The sequence below is a fragment of the Tamandua tetradactyla genome, chromosome 11 (genome assembly GCF_023851605.1).
Source record: "Tamandua tetradactyla isolate mTamTet1 chromosome 11, mTamTet1.pri, whole genome shotgun sequence".
Taxonomy (NCBI): domain Eukaryota; kingdom Metazoa; phylum Chordata; class Mammalia; order Pilosa; family Myrmecophagidae; genus Tamandua; species Tamandua tetradactyla.
This window is the reverse complement of record NC_135337.1, coordinates 24,469,004-24,488,104: the sequence shown is the minus strand read 5'-3', so window position 1 is coordinate 24,488,104 and position 19,101 is coordinate 24,469,004. Positions and strand designations below refer to the sequence as shown.

General features: G+C 38.8%; 1 pseudogene; it reads right to left on the bottom strand.

The window, feature by feature from the left end:
* Positions 1-12,464: 12,464 nt before the first annotated feature.
* Positions 12,465-14,188, bottom strand: LOC143649092 (26S proteasome non-ATPase regulatory subunit 3 pseudogene; annotated as a pseudogene).
* Positions 14,189-19,101: the final 4,913 nt, after the last annotated feature.

Sequence of the window (19,101 nt, the reverse complement as noted above, 5' to 3'; positions counted from 1 at the left end):
CGTTTAGGTATTTGATTCATTTTGAGTTAATTTTTCTATAAGGTGTGAGTTAGAGGTTCTATTTCATTCTTTTGCATATGGATATCCAGTTTTCCCAAAAACATTTGTTAGAGACTTTTTTTCCCAATTGAATAGACTTGGCAGTCTTGTTAAAAATCAGTTGGCCATACCCTTAGCAAGATTGACAAAAAGAAGAAGAGAGAGGATGCAAATAAATAAGATCAGAAATGGAAGAGGAGACATAACTACTGACCTCACAGAAATAAAGGAGGTAATAACAGGATACTATGAACAACTTTACGCTAATAAATACAACAATTTAGAGGAAATGGACGGGTTCCTGGAAAGACATGAACAACCAACTTTGACTCAAGAAGACATAGATGACCTCAACAAACCAATCACAAGTAAAGAAATTGAAGCAGTCATTCAAAAGCTTCCTAAAAAGAAAAGTCCAGGACCAGACGGCTTCACATGTGAATTCTATCAAACATTCCAGAAAGAATTAGTACCAACTCTCCTCAAACTCTTCAAAAAAATCGAAGTGGAGGGAAAACTACCTAATTCATTCTATGACGCCAACATTACCCTCATACCAAAACCAGGCAAAGATATTACAAGAAAAGAAAACTACAGGCCGATCGCTCTAATGAATATAGATGCAAAAATCCTAAATAAAATTCTAGCAAATCGTATCCAACAACACATTAAAAGAATTATTCATCATGACCAAGTAGGATTCATCCCAGGTATGCAAGGATGGTTCAACATAAGAAAATCAATTAATGTAATACACCATATCAACAAATCAAAGCAGAAAAATCACATGATCATCTCAATTGATGCAGAGAAGGCATTTGACAAGATTCAACATCCTTTCCTGTTGAAAACACTTCAAAGGATAGGAATACAAGGGAACTTCCTTAAAATGATAGAGGGAATATATGAAAAACCCACAGCTAATATCATCCTTAATGGGGAAAAATTGAAAACGTTCCCCCTAAGATCAGGAACAAGACAAGGATGTCCACTATCACCACTATTATTCAACATTGTGTTGGAGGTTCTAGCCAGAGCAATTAGACAAGAAAAGAAATACAAGGCATCAAAATTGGAAAGGAAGAAGTAAAACTATCACTGTTTGCAGACGATATGATAATATACGTCGAAAACCCGGAAAAATCCACAACAAAACTACTAGAGCTAATAAATGAGTACAGCAAAGTAGCAGGTTACAAGATCAACATTCAAAAATCTGTAGCATTTCTATACACTAGCAATGAACAAGCGGAGGGGGAAATCAAGAAACGAATCCCATTTACAATTGCAACTAAAAGAATAAAATACCTAGGAATAAATTTAACTAAAGAGACAAAAAACCTATATAAAGAAAACTACAAAAAACTGCTAAAAGAAATCACAGAAGACCTAAATAGATGGAAGGGCATACCGTGTTCATGGATTGGAAGACTAAATATAGTTAAGATGTCAATCCTACCTAAATTGATTTACAGATTCAATGCAATACCAATCAAAATCCCAACAACGTATTTTTCAGAAATAGAAAAACCAATAAGCAAATTTATCTGGAAGGGCAGGGTGCCCCGAATTGCTAAAAATATCTTGAGGAAAAAAAACGAAGCTGGAGGTCTTGCACTGCCTGACTTTAAGGCATATTATGAAGCCACAGTGGTCAAAACAGCATGGTATTGGCATAAAGATAGATATATCGACCAATGGAATCAAATAGAGTGCTCAGGTATAGACCCTCTCATCTATGGACATTTGATCTTTGATAAGGCAGTCAAGCCAACTCACCTGGGACAGAACAGTCTCTTCAATAAATGGTGCCTAGAGAACTGGATATCCATATGCAAAAGAATGAAAGAAGACCCATATCTCACACCCTACACAAAAGTTAACTCAAAATGGATCAAAGATCTAAACATTAGGTCTAAGACCATAGAACAGTTAGAGGAAAATGTAGGGAGATATCTTATGAATCTTACAATTGGAGGCGGTTTTATGGACCTTACACCTAAAGCAAGAGCACTGAAGAAGGAAATAAATAAATGGGAACTCCTCAAAATAAACACTTTTGTGCATCAAAGAACTTCATCAAGAAAGTAGAAAGACAGTCTACACAATGGGAATCAATATTTGGAAACGACATATCAGATAAAGGTCTAGTATCCAGAATTTATAATGAGATTGTTCAACTCAACAACAAAAAGATAGCCAACCCAATTACGAAATGGGAAAAAGACTTGAATAGACACCTCTCAGAGGAGGAAATACAAATGGCCAAAAGACACATGAAGAGATGCTCAATGTCCCTGGCCATTAGAGAAATGCAAATCAAAACCACAATGAGATATCATCTCACACCCACCAGAATGGCCATTATCAACAAAACAGAAAATGACAAGTGCTGGAGAGGATGCGGTGAAAGAGGCACACTTATCCACTGTTGGTGGGAATGCCAAATGGTGCAACCACTGTGGAAAGCAGTTTGGCGGTTCCTCAAAAAGCTGAATATAGAATTGCCATACGACCCAGCAATACCATTGCTGGGAATCTACTCAAAGGAATTAAGGGCAAAAACTCAAACAGACATTTGCACACCAATGTTTATAGCAGCGTTATTTACAATTGCAAAGAGATGGAAACAGTCAAAATGTCCATCAACAGACGAGTGGCTAAACAAACTGTGGTATATACATACGATGGAATATTATGCAGCTTTAAGGCAGGATAAACTTATGAAGCATGTAATAACATGGATGGACCTAGAGAACATTATGCTGAGTGAGTCTAGCCAAAAACTAAAAGACAAATACTGTATGGTCCCAATGATGTGAATTGACACTCGAGAATAAACTTGAAATATGTCATTGGTAACAGAGTTCAACAGGAATTAGAAACAGGGTAAGATAATGGGTAATTGGAACTGATGGAATACAGACTGTGCAATAGGACTAGATACAAAAACTCAAAAATGGACAGCACAATAATACCTAATTGTAAAGTAATCATGTTAAAATACTGAACGAAGCTGCATCCGAGCGATAGGTTCTTGTTTTGTTTTGTTTTGTTTGTTTTGTTCTTATTATTATTACTTTTATTTTTTTTCTCTATATTAATATTCTATATTTTTTTCTGTTATACTGCTAGTTCTTCTAAACCGATGCAAATGTACTAAGAAACGATGGTCATGCATCTATGTGATGATGTTAAGAATTACTGATTGCATATGTAGAATGGTATGATGTCTAAAAAAAAAAAAAAATGGTCAGCACAATACTGCCTAACTGTAATGTAATTATGTTGGAACGCTGAATGAAATTGCATCTGATCTATAGTTTTTTTTTGTTTTTTTTTTTCTTTCTCTTATATATTTTTGTACTTTTTATTTTTATTTGTGTTTTCTCTGTGTTATCACTTTATTTCTTTTTCTGTTGTCGTGCTATTTCTTTCTCTAAATCGATGCATATGTACTGAGAAATGATGACCATACACCTATGTGATGATATTAAGAATTACTGATTGCATATGTAGAATGGATTGATTTCTAATGTTGTTTTAGTTAATTTTTTTTAATTAATAAAAAAAAAAAATCAGTTGGCCATAGATTTGAGGGTCCATTTGTGAACTCAATTCAATTCCATTGGTTAATATATCTATCGTTGTGCAAGTACCATGCTGTTTTCACCACTGTAGCTTTGTAATATGTTTTAAAGCCAGGTAGTGTGAGTCCTCCAACTTCATCCTTTTCAAGAGGTTTTGCCTATTAAAAGCCCCTTATCCTTTGAAATAAATTTGATAATTGGATTCCCCATATCTGCAAAGTAGGCTGTTATAATTTTGATTGGGGTTGTTTTGAATCTATAAATCATTTTAGTTAGAACTGACATATTAACAATATCTAGCTTTCTACTCCATGAACATGGAATGTCCTTCCATTTATTTAGATCTTCTTTGATTTCTTTTAGCAATGTTTGGTAGTTTTCTGTGTATAGTGTTTTACATCCTTAGTTAAATTTATTTCTAAATAATTTATTCTTTTAGTTGCTGTCGTGAATGGAATTTTTTCTTGATTTCTTCCTCAGATTACTTATTACTAGTTATAGAAATATTACTGATTTTTGAGTGTTGATCTTATACCTCACACATTGGTGAATTTATTACCTCCAGGAGCTTTGTTTTTCAAGACTTTCTATAGATAGAATCTTGTCATTTGCAAATAGGGAAAGTCTTACTTCTTCCCTTCCAATCTGGATAATGTTTCTTTCTTTTTTATTTTTTGCCTGACTGCTCTGGCTAGAACTTCCAGTACAATATTGAATAACAGTGGTGACAATAGACATCCTTGTCTTATTCCAGATCTTGGAGGAAAAGCTTTCAGCCTTTCAGGATTGAGTATGATGGTAGCAGTGAAACTTTCATATACACTCAGGGCCCCTTTGCATGCAGCATGCCTCAGCAGCTTGTGTGTCTTGCTGCTGTATATGCATGGGGTTCTGACTCTCTGCTGAGTGGCTCTATTGCCACTCCATGCTGGGAAGGTGCCAGGCCGCTGCCTGTCCATGTCTCTCAAACTGTGTTGGACCTTGTGAGGGGTTGGCAATCTGAGATGGCAGTTTCCTACCTGATATATTATTTTTCTTCAATTCAACATTTGTGGAGCCCTTCTCCATTCTACCATCCTCCAGATTTCTAAGCAAGTGGGATCTGTCCCTTTACTCACTGAATCGCTGGGAAAGCATTTTTCAGGGGATGTCTTATATTTGCCATGTTGATCGATATGAAGGTTTTAAGTATGACTGCAAAAGGAGATTTCATGGTTCCATTTGGAACCATTCTAAATACAAGTAATGGGGGTGGGCGGTGGCTCAGTGACAGAGTTCTTGTTGGCTGTGCCAGAGAGCCAGGTTTGATTCCCCGTGCCTGCCCATACAAAAAAAATAATAATAATAATTTTAATTTAAATACAAGAAGTGGTCCAACATACAGACTTCTCAGGCACTGAAAAGTAGAATGATTTCTGCTACTGCAGACAATCTTACCTTTTTATCAGGACTGACAACCAATACAGCAGGCAGAAGATGAGTACAGGGCAGCCAGGTTATACACAGGCCCCAGGGCAGGGGGTCAGGTGACAGCCATACACAATTCTGTTCTGCGGTATCAAGCACTGAGTTGCACCTAGGGCCTAAGAGAGTCCGGCTGCTGAGGTGCTCCACATCCAAGGAGGTGGCCTGAGAACTAGTGAGATGGGGAGCCCAGCGAGCAGTGTCTGTAAGCAGAGGATGGACTGTGCCTTCTGAAACTGGTTTTGCAGTCTCTGCAGGCAACCCAGCTCTCAGAAAGTCCAGCCAGAGGGAGCCCCAGGGAATGATAACCTGTTAGAAGAGTCCCATGTTGGCAGGAGTGGCCTGGCTCGAGTCCCCTTGCCATGCCCAGTCACTGGCTGTGAGCAGACCAGGGGAGCTGGCCCTCAGTGTGAACATCACAGAGCATCTGAGGTGTGGCAGCTGCAGCTGTCTGCTAACTACACTTCTCACAGCAGGTTTTCTGCTGGATAGAGACCTAAGCAATAGATCTCTGCAGCTGTCACACAGAGTCTTTCTTCTTTTCAGATTCCAGAAAGTATAAAGAATAGATTTGACCAAGGTTTATTCAATGACATTTACTGATTCTTATACTCTTTCACTTACAAGTACATTGTTAAACAAAAAGGTTTAAGAAGATTTAAATATTGTTGGTTTTAATGCATCTTTGACATCACAGTGACTTTTATAAAGTGCTTTTATATTGTATATTGTAAATATTTTTTGTCAAAACTGTGGAGTTATAGATTCAGCTCATCAATTTATGGAAAATGTCTACCATATAACCTAATGGGCAAAGGTAGTCTTACTGTCAAATCAGTTAGGCTTTTCTATAAAAAATGTCTGTCTTTGTTCTTTGAATTCAAATAAATTTATAAATTCATATTCTCATGGAAATCATTGCCCTTCTGAATTCTGACATAGTTCCATGGAGACAAAGCTGAGAAATGGAAGGATGGGTTCATGGATAAATAGATAAATCAGCCTTGCTATTGGTTTGTCATCTGGATAAAATAAAGCACCACAGCTTCATCGTTCCTTTCAATAGACTATCTTGTACTCATGAGAGACAGTCAGTGCAGCAATGCATTCGTTGGTGATGTTCCACCTATGTATAAGGTGAAGTCATTAAATAAAAGTTGCCATTTCTCCTGCCTCTCCCTAAATTCTGAACTTCCCAACATGGGTTAAAAGATGTCACTTTTAATTCCATGCCACACCACATACGCACACATTCATACACGTATTTTTGTATAATCAATTGAAACTCATCGATAATCATGGAACTTTCAAGGTCACTCACAGACATGTGCACAGCAGCAAAAAATTTGCATGGCCTGACAGCTGAGGTCAAACAAGGCAACACTCTCTCTTCTTGCTTAACTCTCATATTAAAGATAAATGTTCTTTTCCCAGTATACTTCGTGCCATGTTTTTCACAATTTTGTGCTTTTTGTGGGTGATTTCATTGTTTTAGAATGGCTCCCAAACATAACGTTGAAGTAGTGCATAGTGTTTCTAAGCAGAAAAAGGCTGTCATGTGCTTTATGGAGAAAGGACACGTGTTAGATAAGCTTTGTGCAGGCATGAATTATAGTGTTGGCCGTGCGTTCAATGCTAATGAATTCACAATGAATTTTAAGTACGTTTTCTAAAAGCATAAATGCACACAAGAAAAAAGGTCATGTAGGGATCAGTTGACAGTGATGTTGGGATAAGAAACTCTCAGGCAGGCAGTTTTAGAAAAAGGAGTATATAGAAGTCAAGTGTCAAGAAATTGATTACCAAAAAAAGCTATCTCCTTAGACTACCTCTTGGTAGTCTCCAAGAGTCACTCTTCCCCCCATCTTCCCATAGCACTTAATAGCTATGTTTTTTATAGTGCACCCCACTGTTCCTGAATTCCCTTGTCTATATCACCTTAGGAATAATACAAGCATAGGAATAGTAGTTCATCTCTATCTATCTGCCTCAACTCCTCAGCTTTAAACTTCTCTAGGTAAAAGCCCTTAGAGAAAATATGGTCATTTGATCCGTGACAAACTGAAGAGCTACATTTGAATTGGAGGCTGGAAGGTTAAGAGGTTGTTGGAATGCCCAGATTAGAGATGACTGAGCTATTAACTAAAGCAGTGACAGTAGAGACTTGAAAGAAGTTGTTAAAAGGTTAAGGAAAAAAAAAAATCAGAATTTTGTTTTGGAAGATAAGGAAGGACAGCGTTTCCAGGTGAATTAAAAAAACAAGCAAAAATGTCTCAGAGAGAACTTATAGGAAATGGACCTGCCAAATATGACGCTTAGGAAATGAATGCTGCCTTAGTGAATATTTTTGCTCGTAACTTAATGTTTGGGACCGCACCACATTCCACCCAACGGAATGTGTGCAGCGAGGTGCAGTGGAGAATTTAGTGTTGGAATTCTACACCCTGCTTCCTCAGGATAAAATCAGAGCTTTGTACTGAGGAAGAAGGGAAGGCTTGATATTGGGTGGATAAATAATGGTATTTGCAATAAGTCTGAACCTACGGTGGGCATCATGGAATAATGGGTCTTCCTGAGTGGACCTCAGTCCTAATGGTAGTGTTATGAGAAATCCTCCAGCCTGATCCCAGCTTGTGCAGACTTCCCTCTTAACGGAAAAAGTAGGTTCTTTCCTATTTATTTCTTCCAAATCATCATTATAATCACTTGATTTTGAGTTTTGAAATTCCATAATATATGAAATAAAATTATTTCTTGGAATAACAGTGTAGTAACTCACCTTTCTTCCTTTCTTCTCCTTTTCTCCTTTTATTTTTTTTTTTTTCATTTTTTATACTCACTCTTTCTTGGTGTTTCATGCCCCTGTGTATTCCTGTCACATTGCAACACATGCCACTAAGAAATTCAAATTGTGACATTTCAAGAAAAGGAAAATTGTGCTAAAATCTATACAATTTGGAAGGAAAACCTTCTTGCTTAATTATTATATCACGAAAATCTAAAGAACTCAATTGGCTTGATGGCATAATTTGCATCTTTCAGTGAACTTTAAAGGGCTAAAATGGAAAAATGCAAGCCATAGAACTGTAATTATCCACTTCTAAACTTTAAGATTGAAACTACATAATAGCTGCAATTGCTTCTCCCCCTCAAAGGCCTTATGCAGATTTTTTTTCTGGTTGAGATTAGTTGAGTATTTCTTTAGAAATATGTGGTAAAAATAATCAACGAAATACATTTATGAGATCAGTATTTTTCTCCTCTATGGCAAAGATGTTACGAATACTAGAAGATATTTTTGGTGAGTAATAATTCACTTTTAGAGAAAGAAGTTCATAAAATTCTGCTATAACAAGTGAACATCACAATACTTTCCTCTGATAACATAAGGTATAATATAGTCATGATCTAGAATCCAAAAAGCTGTAGAGGACAATGGACATAATCTAACGTGTAAGTCAGTCCCTGAATTTGCAAAGAAGTTGTGAGCCCGGGTCTCAATCAGGGCAGGCTTCATGGCTTGCCACCTGTGCATTTGTACAGTATCCTGTGCTTAGGCTTGATTTAATGCCCTCCTGTTGCTATTTTGAAATTCTTAATAATTTTGAATAAGAGGCCCTTGCAATTTCATTTTGCACTGGGCCTTGCAAATTATGTTGCTGCTCCTGGGCTCAATTATTTGAAAATGGGTCAGAATTAGAGCAGTTCATCTCATCTCTCCCTACCCTCATTTCCTTAACCAAATATTAACTTGCTTTTCTTTCCCCCTTTTTATGTCCTCCTACCTAATACAGAGCATCTCTCTACATTTACTCCAAATAGTGTACAAGCATCTTCTGCCACCTTCCTTAGTTACATCAAGTAAGTGACTGGCTGGTAGTAGCAAAGAGGTGGGAAGGTGCTTTATTTGCAGTTCTCTCTCTCTCTCTCTCTCTCTCTCTTTCTTCATCAGTGTAAACTTGTGCAAAATACTTATATTGGGTTAAATAATGTCGCTTGATAATTCCTGTCCACCTGAAATCTCAGAATGTGACCTTTGGAATTAGGTTGTTTGCAGTTGTACTTAGTTAAAATGAAGTCCTACTGGGATAGGATGTCTTTATTATACAACAGTGAAACACAGAAGAAGACTGTGTTTTAGTTTCCTCCTCACTAAAGCAAATAATGCGTGATGGATTTGCTTAAACAATGGGAATTTATTGGCTCACAGCTTGGAGGCTAGGAGAAATCCACACCAAGGCACCATCGAGACAATGTTTTCTCCCTGAAGATTGGTGTCTTGTGGCTGGCTGCTGGCAATCCTCGGTCCTGGGCTCCTCTGTCACATGGCAAGGCACATGGCAGCATCTTGTGACATCTCCCTTATCTTTTGGGTTTTCCTAACTTTCAGCTTCTGGCTGAAAGTCTGCTGTGGCTTTCTCTCTACTTCTCTGAATTTCATTCTGCCTATGAAGGATTCCAGTAATAGGAAAAAACACATCCTGATTAAGCTGAGCCACACTTTGACTTAAGTAACCTCATCAAAAGATCCTACTTACATGGGTTCACACCCATAGGAATGTATTAAGTTTAAGAACATGGTTTTATGGGGGTGCATAGCTCTACATCACCAGTGAGGACAGAGATAGAGAGTGAGTGATGCAGCCAAGGATTGCTGGTCACCACCAGAAACTAAGATGAAAGGAAAGATTCTTCTCTAGAGACTTTGGAGAGTGCATGGCCCTGTCCACACCTTGATTTCAGATTTCTAGTGTCCAGAAGTGTGAGAAAACAGAATTTCTGTTGTTTTAAGCCCCCCAATTATGAAAACCCTAGAAACAAATACAATATTCATTAAAAAAAAAGTCTTTGAAAATTGAGGATGGCTATGCTGACAGAAAATAGAAAACTTGATTTTTCTAAAATAAAGAGGTTAAAATTTTGTATACTTTAAAAGCAATTTTGATTTATCTCTTTGATCTACATATATAAAACAGGGAGAGAAAAAGTTATAAATTAAAAGTCTCTGGTATTGGATACACACACACACACACACACACATTACTTTAGGGAGTGATAATGCCTACTTTATTTTTTATATATAAGTTTTCCTTCCTTTCCACTTGGTATCACTCATTTTTTAGATTTTGCATTCAGAAGATGTTTCTGTGATCCTTTGTCAGTTGCTCCCTGGACATTTTGTGAAATTACAGCCCTGACCAATACTAAACTGAAGAGTTTTCCAAGGAAACATTTGCAAATCTTCTAAATAGATCCCTTCCCTCAGAGAGAACAAATGTGTGAAATTACCCTGACCTAAAATGAGAACATAGAACTATTACTGCTCAGAAACACCTGTGAATTCTTCACTCACTACTTGCTTTGTTGTCCTAGCAGGTAAACCTTACTACATAGATCTTCATAAAATAAAAATTTCCTAAAAAATGTCCTCATACTTTTAGGCCATTCGAAAGAATGCACCGTATTCTTTTTCCTCCTTTAGCTTATAACGATGATTTCCCTCTAAAATGAGGTGCTTCCTAGATATTAATTTGCTTGGCAATCCCTGAAAAGGCTAATCAATAAATTTATCACCAATTATCTATTATTTGCCACCCAGTGTGCAAAACATGGTCAAAGCCACAGAAACACTTAAGATCTAGTTATGCAGAGAAGAGTTCATATGAAAAGAGAATGAGATACTCTCTTAACGGGGTGAAGAATGAGGGCATTTGAGTTGACTTGAATTTGAATCAGTTATTTACAAGCTGTGTGACCTTGGGCAAAGTTATAAACTTCTCTGAGCTTCATTTAAAAATGTTTCTATTAAGACCAGCAGAAAGGAACCTTAAACTTCTGTGGATTAAATAAGTTAACACATGACAAGTACTAAATATAGTACTGTCACCTAGCAGCAGGAACACGGCCACCAGATGTTCTTTTTTCCCACTAATAAGCTCTCTAAGTTGCCTAAAATTTCTAAGAAAAATTTAATTATGTAGCCAGTGAGTTTTGGAAATATGGGTCTCCACACCTTAATGCTTCTGAGTCATGTTAATGTAGTAAACTTAACTGTAACTTCTTTCCTAGGCAACTTCATAACAGTAACAAGTCCTGATGAACATTTCTGCAAAATATTCCCAAAATATATATTGAGGAAGCCAGAATCAAGTAGCATGTCTTTAGGGTTGTGTTTCCACTGTACTAAATGAAGCCCCAGATACTTTATCCTTAATAAAAAGCATAGTAATATTTTTAGATAAAGATAACCAATTGATTAATATATTTATGAATATACTCATTGATTGCTGCTAAGCACCAGATCCTGATCTAGGCACTGGGGAGTCAGCTGTGAATAAAGTAAAGCTCTCATGGAGCTTACATTATAATGGAGGGAGATTAAAAATAAACAAATGAACATATAAATATGTCTATAATGGCAGCAAGAGCAATGAAGAAAGCTATAGCAAGACAAACGGATCAAGACTGGGGTAGCTCTTTGACACAAGAAGTCAATGACTGTCCCTTTCAGAAGATAATACATGAGCAGAGAACTGATAGAGTGATGAAGTAAGCCATGCAAGTACAGAGGAAGGAGCATTCCAAGGGAGGGAACAGTTAATGCAAATGTCCTGAGCCAAACAGAACTTGGTGTCTTCAAGAACAACAGAGTGGCCCATTATGAAACTATTGCAACTGACAATGGTAGGATAACTAGAAGTGAACAGATGCAGGATAAAACCTATGAACCCTTTGCCTTCCTACACTAATTGTGTTAAATAAATTATGTTTGCATGAACATTTTAAAGTAAAAGGCATTTTAGAAGTCTGTCTATCCTCTTCATTAACATGGTCTTCGTTACAACCAACTTATCATGTGTATATCTTTGGAAAGATATAAGGTAGGTGGGGCAGCCTCACATCAAGACTACTCCAAACATTGCAGCTATTATTTTTATTTAAAATATACCTTAATCTCCATTCTCAACAATTTCTGCTTTATGTACTTAACTATATTTTTAGAGCACATTTTACCATTTAAAAATCATAATTTTGGCTTCAACAAACATACAACGCAACACATGTCCTAATTCCAGTCCCCCACTCCCCTAGAGAACCATACTGGGTGTTTCTTTCCCATACCACTAGCCAGGACCCTGTGCTGGGAGGGTGCTGCCTGCCCACCTGCCCACCACATGCTGAGTAGCTGGCAGAGGAGAGCCTCTGGAAGGAGGGTGGGGGTAGCTGGCTCCCTGCACCCTCACCCCTTGAACATATGCAGTCTATGAGCCATGTATGGGAGGAGAAGGCAGCTCCCTGGACAAGGGACTCCCCACCCCCCACTGGTCAGTCAATAAAAAGCAGCCTCCAGTGGTCCCACCCCTTCCTGGCTCACAGAAAGCTGTCATTGTCTTCAGCCATCTCCTTGGCAAACTCCAAGACTTGCTGCTCTGGCACACGCTGTCCTCTGCAGACTCCAACTCCTTGACAGGCACGTTGTGGATGTTTAGGCAGAAGGAGATGTGCTGGTGGAAGGCTGGCTAGGGTTCTCGGTTACAGTAGATGCCAGTTATCTCCTTGGACTGCACACAGCCCTCTTGCTTTTGATGCCGACCTCAATAGCAGCTGTCTCTGTGGCAACAATGAACAATGAACTCTGCATCCTCAAGATTATCCAGCTGCAGCTTCTGTTCCATGTCAGCCAGGGAGATCTGGGAATAGCAGAGTCTGACCCTGTGCATGCCGGTCTTTATCACGTGCTGCTGTGGCATGATTGGGGTGTAGGTCCCATCTCCTTGATACTTCTCCCCAACTGCCCTAGGACCTGGTTGAACTGGGCTGGGTTTCCTGTCCTAACAGCTTCGGTCAGAAGGAAGTAGGGCATGAGAGAGGGCTTGAGGGAGGGTTGGGGAAACTTCAGCCTGAACGTCCTTGTGGTGGGCGTTGGTCAATGTTCTCTTGGTATCTGAGCACACCAGCTGGATGGCTTCGATGCCTCCTGTGAAGCAGAGGCATGGAGCCCACTCATTGTTGTTGGCCTGCCTGGAGGACATGGACTTGGACTTCAGCTTCTCAGCAGATTGTACAAGCTGTAGTGTAGTGACTAAGTAGCTGGAGGTTCAGCAGTGTGATGTGTGCTCTGCATCAGGCTGAACGTGGCTGCCCAGAGCCCAGCATGCAAGGAGCTGTGCACCACAGCCAGCTTGTCCAGAAACCCATAGACCTGAGTAAGATAATAAAAGCTCTTTGCAGCCACAGGTTTCAGGGCCGGGTGGTTCTAAGTACTGGCCTGCATCAGGTCATCAGAAATTTTCTGGACCTTGTTGTAGTGCTTCCTGTTGCAAGAGGAGTTGTAGACAGCCTGTCACTTTAGACAGGAGGGGTGCCGGTGCTGCTTTTCCTTCTCTAGGCCAGAACTGTAAGTCACCTTCTGTGTCCCCGGGCTTTTCCAGGAAGGATAGAAAAAAGTCCCGAGCTTTATTTGAAGTGAAAAGGCAGTTCACAGGCTTGTACAGGACATAAAGGTTGAGGCCACCAGATGTAGAAGACAGCATCAGCACCAGTCGTGGCTCTTTGCCCTCAACTGCCTTTTCCAGCTATTTCACACGCTTCTGGATGTGAAAGTTGCCTACTTTTTAGGTGTCTAGTTCCTACTGGTAGTGCTCTGACATGGCCGCTGCTGCCTTGCCTTTAGCCCTCTCTGCTGGGCTGCCAACCCATCACCATATAAATGAACATATAAATACATCTATAACAGCAGCAAGTGCAATAAAGAAAGCTATAGCAAGACAATTGGATCGAGATTGGGGCCGCTCTTTGACACAGGTAGTCAATGACTGCCCCTTTGAGAAGACAGTACTTGAGCAGAGAAAAGAACCTCCTCTTTCATCTCCACATCCTGGCGGTGGGGTGGAGCTCCTACCCCTCTGTGCTTTGTCAGCACTGCAATGCCAGGCAGGACCCTCCTGCCTCATGGTGCCCAGGACACAGCCTACTCAAGGGACCCGACCGGGGCCTGGCGTGAACCCTGGCACTTGGGACCAGTCACCGGCCCGGGCCTGCACACAAGCTTTGTGCAGAGATGCATATGAGTGTGAGCTCATGTCGCGCCGCATGATGACCAAGCATCTCTGATTTATTTTATGGAAGTGTAACCAAGTACCTTTTGAGTATCTAATTGTGCCAACTGCTCTCATGGACGATGGATTAATTATCAAAAAGATAGACATCATCTCTCTTATGAGCAGCCTGTGCATTTCTAGTAAATATGAATGCAAGACTGTCAATAATAAAATACCAGTTAGAGGAAAACAGTCATGAGATCATTAAAATCTGAGAAATTTAACTAAAATGGTTATATCTGGTTTTGCATTCCTGGTTTGTGTTTACAATTATCTTTATTTCAGAAAGATGTATTCTTATAGATATTTTACAGCTTACTATTAGATACTATTATAATATTTAGTCTAGAACAAATATGACTATATGGTCCCAAGAATCCAAAGTATGTTTTGCTACTTTGTGTCCTCCTCTCAGGATAATGTAAATGGTTTTGTCCTTTGCAGAGATTGCTGTACAATCATGGAAATATTATTAACAATTACATAGGGACGAAAAACTTGATTACAGATTTGGCAGAGTTAATTTCTTTCCTTTAGCTTTCAGAAATTTTTCATAAAAGTAGATAACAAAGAATCTAATATACAATCTTGTTGTGAGTGGGTGGTTATACGCTGAGACATCTGACACCCAGTTGTTAGAAGATCAGAAAATGTAAAGCCCAGCTGAAAGGGTAATTGTGTTTGGTGTCACATGTGGCACAGCAGCAAAAGAGGCTCACGGCGCAGCAAAGACCACTGCTGAAGACGGAGAGCCATTGGTTTTGCAGCTTGTCTAAACAAAGCTCACAGAGAAGAATCAATTTGCATCTGTCTTCCTTACCTTCATTCTCTCAATTTAATAATTCATTCAACAGAATATCTTTAGAAATAAATAAGAGGAAAATACTTTCTTTTATATGCTTGCTTTAGCTTCCTAGACTTGCTGTAACAAATGCCATAGACTGGTTGGCTTAGCAACAAGAATTTATTGCCAGTTTGAGAGGCTTCAGCAGGGCCACGCTCCCTCTGAAGTCAATTGTGCTCTTGGTAGTGGCTTGCTGACAGTCCTTAACTCAGGCTCTACCTCTGTCACATGGCCATCTTTCTTTCCATCTCTCTCCTATTGTGTCCAAATTTTCTCTGCTTGTAAGGGTTCCGGTCACATTGGATCAAGGCTCATGCTGAGTCAATTTGGTCTCACCTTAATTAATAACACCTTTAAAGATCCTATTTACAAATGAGTTCACTATCACAACACTGGGATTAGAATTGGAACATGTCTTTGTTCATGACACGGTTTAATCCATATCAATTCTATTCAATATATGTTGCCTCTGGTTCTAGTACAGGTTGCAGAGACACTTGGCATTGAATTGTGTCAGTGATTTTCAAACTTTTCTGTCTTACTGCCACTCCCCCACCCTTACTCCCTTCAACTGCTGCATCGATCTTTCCAGGAGCTGTTATCGCCTAGCCACACGCATCCCAGTCTTTCTTGGAATGCAGCTTGTCTGTTGGAAAACCAGAGTCTAAAGAGGGTCAGTGGGATGGAGTAAACCATCAGACCCAATACCAGGTACTTATGGTTTGCTATCATCACTACCACATCGGCTTTGAAACTGTTGTATTATTCCCTACCATTCCCTGCCCATGGTTCCTTGAGAAGCCTGTTTCCCCAGATAAATCTGAAAGAGAACTTGGGAAACAATATGATACTGATTCTGATATGATGTGTGTCTATTACTTCACACTTGATGCATGATAATAGCTTCTGTGGTTGCCTCAATTAATTTTTAAGCTATAAAAATCTTTTCTTCTCATTGTGAATAAAGAGTAAAATAAGGGGGATATTAGAGCACAGTTCTCTTCCAGAAAAAGAAACACAGTGGATGGTCAATCTAATTTTATTATATAGCAACAATGGATAAAAATTTTTGACAGGTACTCTATCAAATACTTTACATGTGATTAGTCCTTATTCAGTGTGGTGAGAGTGAAACAATTATTACATTTCTTTTCAGATTAGGAAAGTAATTTCACAACAATCAGTGTGATTCATACCTAAGTCTGAATTACTCTAAAGCTTGAGCTCTTAACCATCCGAAAATGCCTCTCCTAGTCTAAGGATCTCCAAGGTTTTTAATTTTTAAATAAGTGTAAGCCACTTTGCATCTCCCTGAAGCATTGAGATCTACAGTGTGGAGAGAGGTGGGTTTTTACCAGCAAAATCCCTTGGGAGAGGGAGGCCATGTCGATACCACCCTTGCAGAAGGAAGTAGAGGCACAGCTGCCAGCCACGGCCACATTTCTTTCCCCTTTAGAAATCCTGTTGAGCTGCAGAGAGTAGAAATATCAGTTTCGACAAATATGATGATCTATCAGGTAAGACTTTGATAGCTACTAACAATAGATCTGTTTGAATGGGTTTTCATGTTATCTCTGTAAGAAGTCGCTTCACTTCCTAGAATATCTGTGAATTTAAAAATGCACTGGCTGGCTGTTAAAATGTTTTCTAACTCTAAAATTATTTGGGTTTATGAGGCATTGCATTTAAATTGTAGTTTACTCTTATCTTTATCCCACCCGGCATATTAGACCAGGTTATTTCCTTTTTAATGCTCAGTCCAATCTGCATGGTTTCTTAACAACAACAAAAAAAGATCCCAACCTCCCATCTCAAAGCAAAAAAGTGTTCTTGATAATTGAAACAATAGGTCTCCTTCTTTACTCTCCTTGGAGAAGACTGTTTGGTACAACTTTCTTAAAAAATAATGATAGTGACTAAAAAAATATAAAGCAACAAAAGATTTAAAAGAAACTGTGCTTTTCCTCCAAGTTAGGCTTTGTCTAAGTCCCCAAATACCCAAAATAACATTCTAAGCAGAAAACTCCAGTTTTGCTATCAGGAAGAAGTTTTAAGTAGGCCTATGGGTATTGTGATAGTTACTTACATTTCAAAGACAAGAAGGGGCAAGATGTACTTTTTAAATCCAGCATGCATGTACAAATCTATTTATTTATTGAATGTAATTTGCAGTTTCTACCTCAACTTTGCAGGGTTCATCGGGTAAATATTGGGCCAATCTCTTACTATTTAGTTAATGAGTAATCTATTTGTGATGCAGACAGGAAAATTCCATGTTCTAGTTGGTTTCCTCACATGGTTACTATTTTACATGCAATGTATGCCAGGGACCATTTGCAAGTGCAACTATCTCTCTCCAAGTAATTGAGACACCTTAGATAGAAGGAGTTTAGCACTGTTGTAACTTCAGTGTCCTTTGATGTAACATTACAGAAGAGAGAGGATTCACAAATATTTTCTTAGTCATATCTGTAACCCATGGCACCCAACATGAAACTATTATTCCCAGATTGGAGTTATAGCTCCATATGCAACCACTTCAATGTTTTTTTTTTCTTCATTGACTTGGTTAGTCAGTTAATTGAAACAACCCGTCAATTTCATACCATAAAACTGTGGATTTTACTGAATTGTCAAATAGTTTGAAACAACTGGAAATTCAATTTAGGCTAAGCCATTGAAGTGATTCTACCTATAGGCACAGTCTAAGCAATTGTTATGATGTTCTATAAGGTAATATGTTTTATCCACTCCAAAATTCTGTTTTCTTTATTGTAAAATATCCCTATTGTTTCATTTTATTTACCCACTTACGTTACCTGTATGCTCTTCTAAAATTAAATTTATGTGGAAACATCCTGAATTTTAAGAAAGAAATTATTTCACAGAGGAGTATTTTAATCTCCTTGATTGTATGGAAATAAAAGATGCTGTGGGAATACCATATTCATCTTATAGAAATATGAGACTCACAAGTTGTCATTTAGAATAAAAAAGAATACATTTAGGGACATCCTTTTCCAAACAAGATGGAGTCACAGGGGATTGAATTTCCACAAAACTTGAAAAAATTTAAAAGATTAACAAACTATATGAAATGAGAATTATCAAGGCACTAGATATCAGGCAACATAAGACAGTAATCCCTGAAAGGTGGGAGAAAAATGGTATGAATCCTATCATTTCCTTAACTTATTGCCTTGATACAGTTTCCATGCCATAGCCTAGGAAAGTGGTGACTAGGCAGAACTTGGCCACCTGTCTTCCTGAGTTGAAAAGACAGAGCCCAGGGTTTGAGAACAAAAGGATGGCTAGAGTTTGCAAGATAAAGAGAACTGGAAAGGAGACAGCTTTACAGAGAAAAAAAAAACTTAACTCCAGGGACTGCAGCATGTTCCCCTCTCATCTCTAGCACAAGGTTGATCAAGGCTGTGAGAAAACTACCTTAATGGATTAGAGGTAGTTGTGTAACTGGAGCTCTGCTAACACCAGTGTCATCTGAGCCCCTTTACAGCTTCGCAGTCTCCTGGCAAGGAAGAATTCAGGGAGGAGAAGGCAAATCACAATGCTTATTGCGGGAGAGTCCCAAGTGGCACGGATCTAGCTTGTTTTATAGGGAGGTTTTGCAAAAGTGATTTAGTGATTTCCCATCTCGACCTTTGAACACCAGGCGTCTTCTTTGTTTCCGGAAGAGATAAATATCACATACTCAAAATTTGTTTGAGGGCAGATATTTAACAATCTTTATAACCCCAGGCTTTCTGCTATTAATTAAGAGTCCATTTCAGGCACATGATTTTACAGGCTTTATGGCTTTGTGGGGTTTGGGGCATTAGGGGAATTTTTTGTCCTAGGAAATGTGCAGCTGTGCCTTAATTCCTTCAGTGCTGGATAGGAACCAGGGACCTCAGCCTCCATGCCCTATTCTATCCTGCATCAACTCCCTCTGAAAGAGTTAGACACCCTTAATCTCCAGGGGAGGCTGAGGGGTGAAGTCCAAACTTCTTAAAAAGAAAAAGGAGCTCTGTCTTGTGGTGCCCCGGAGGTGGTCGGCTGCCTCAGC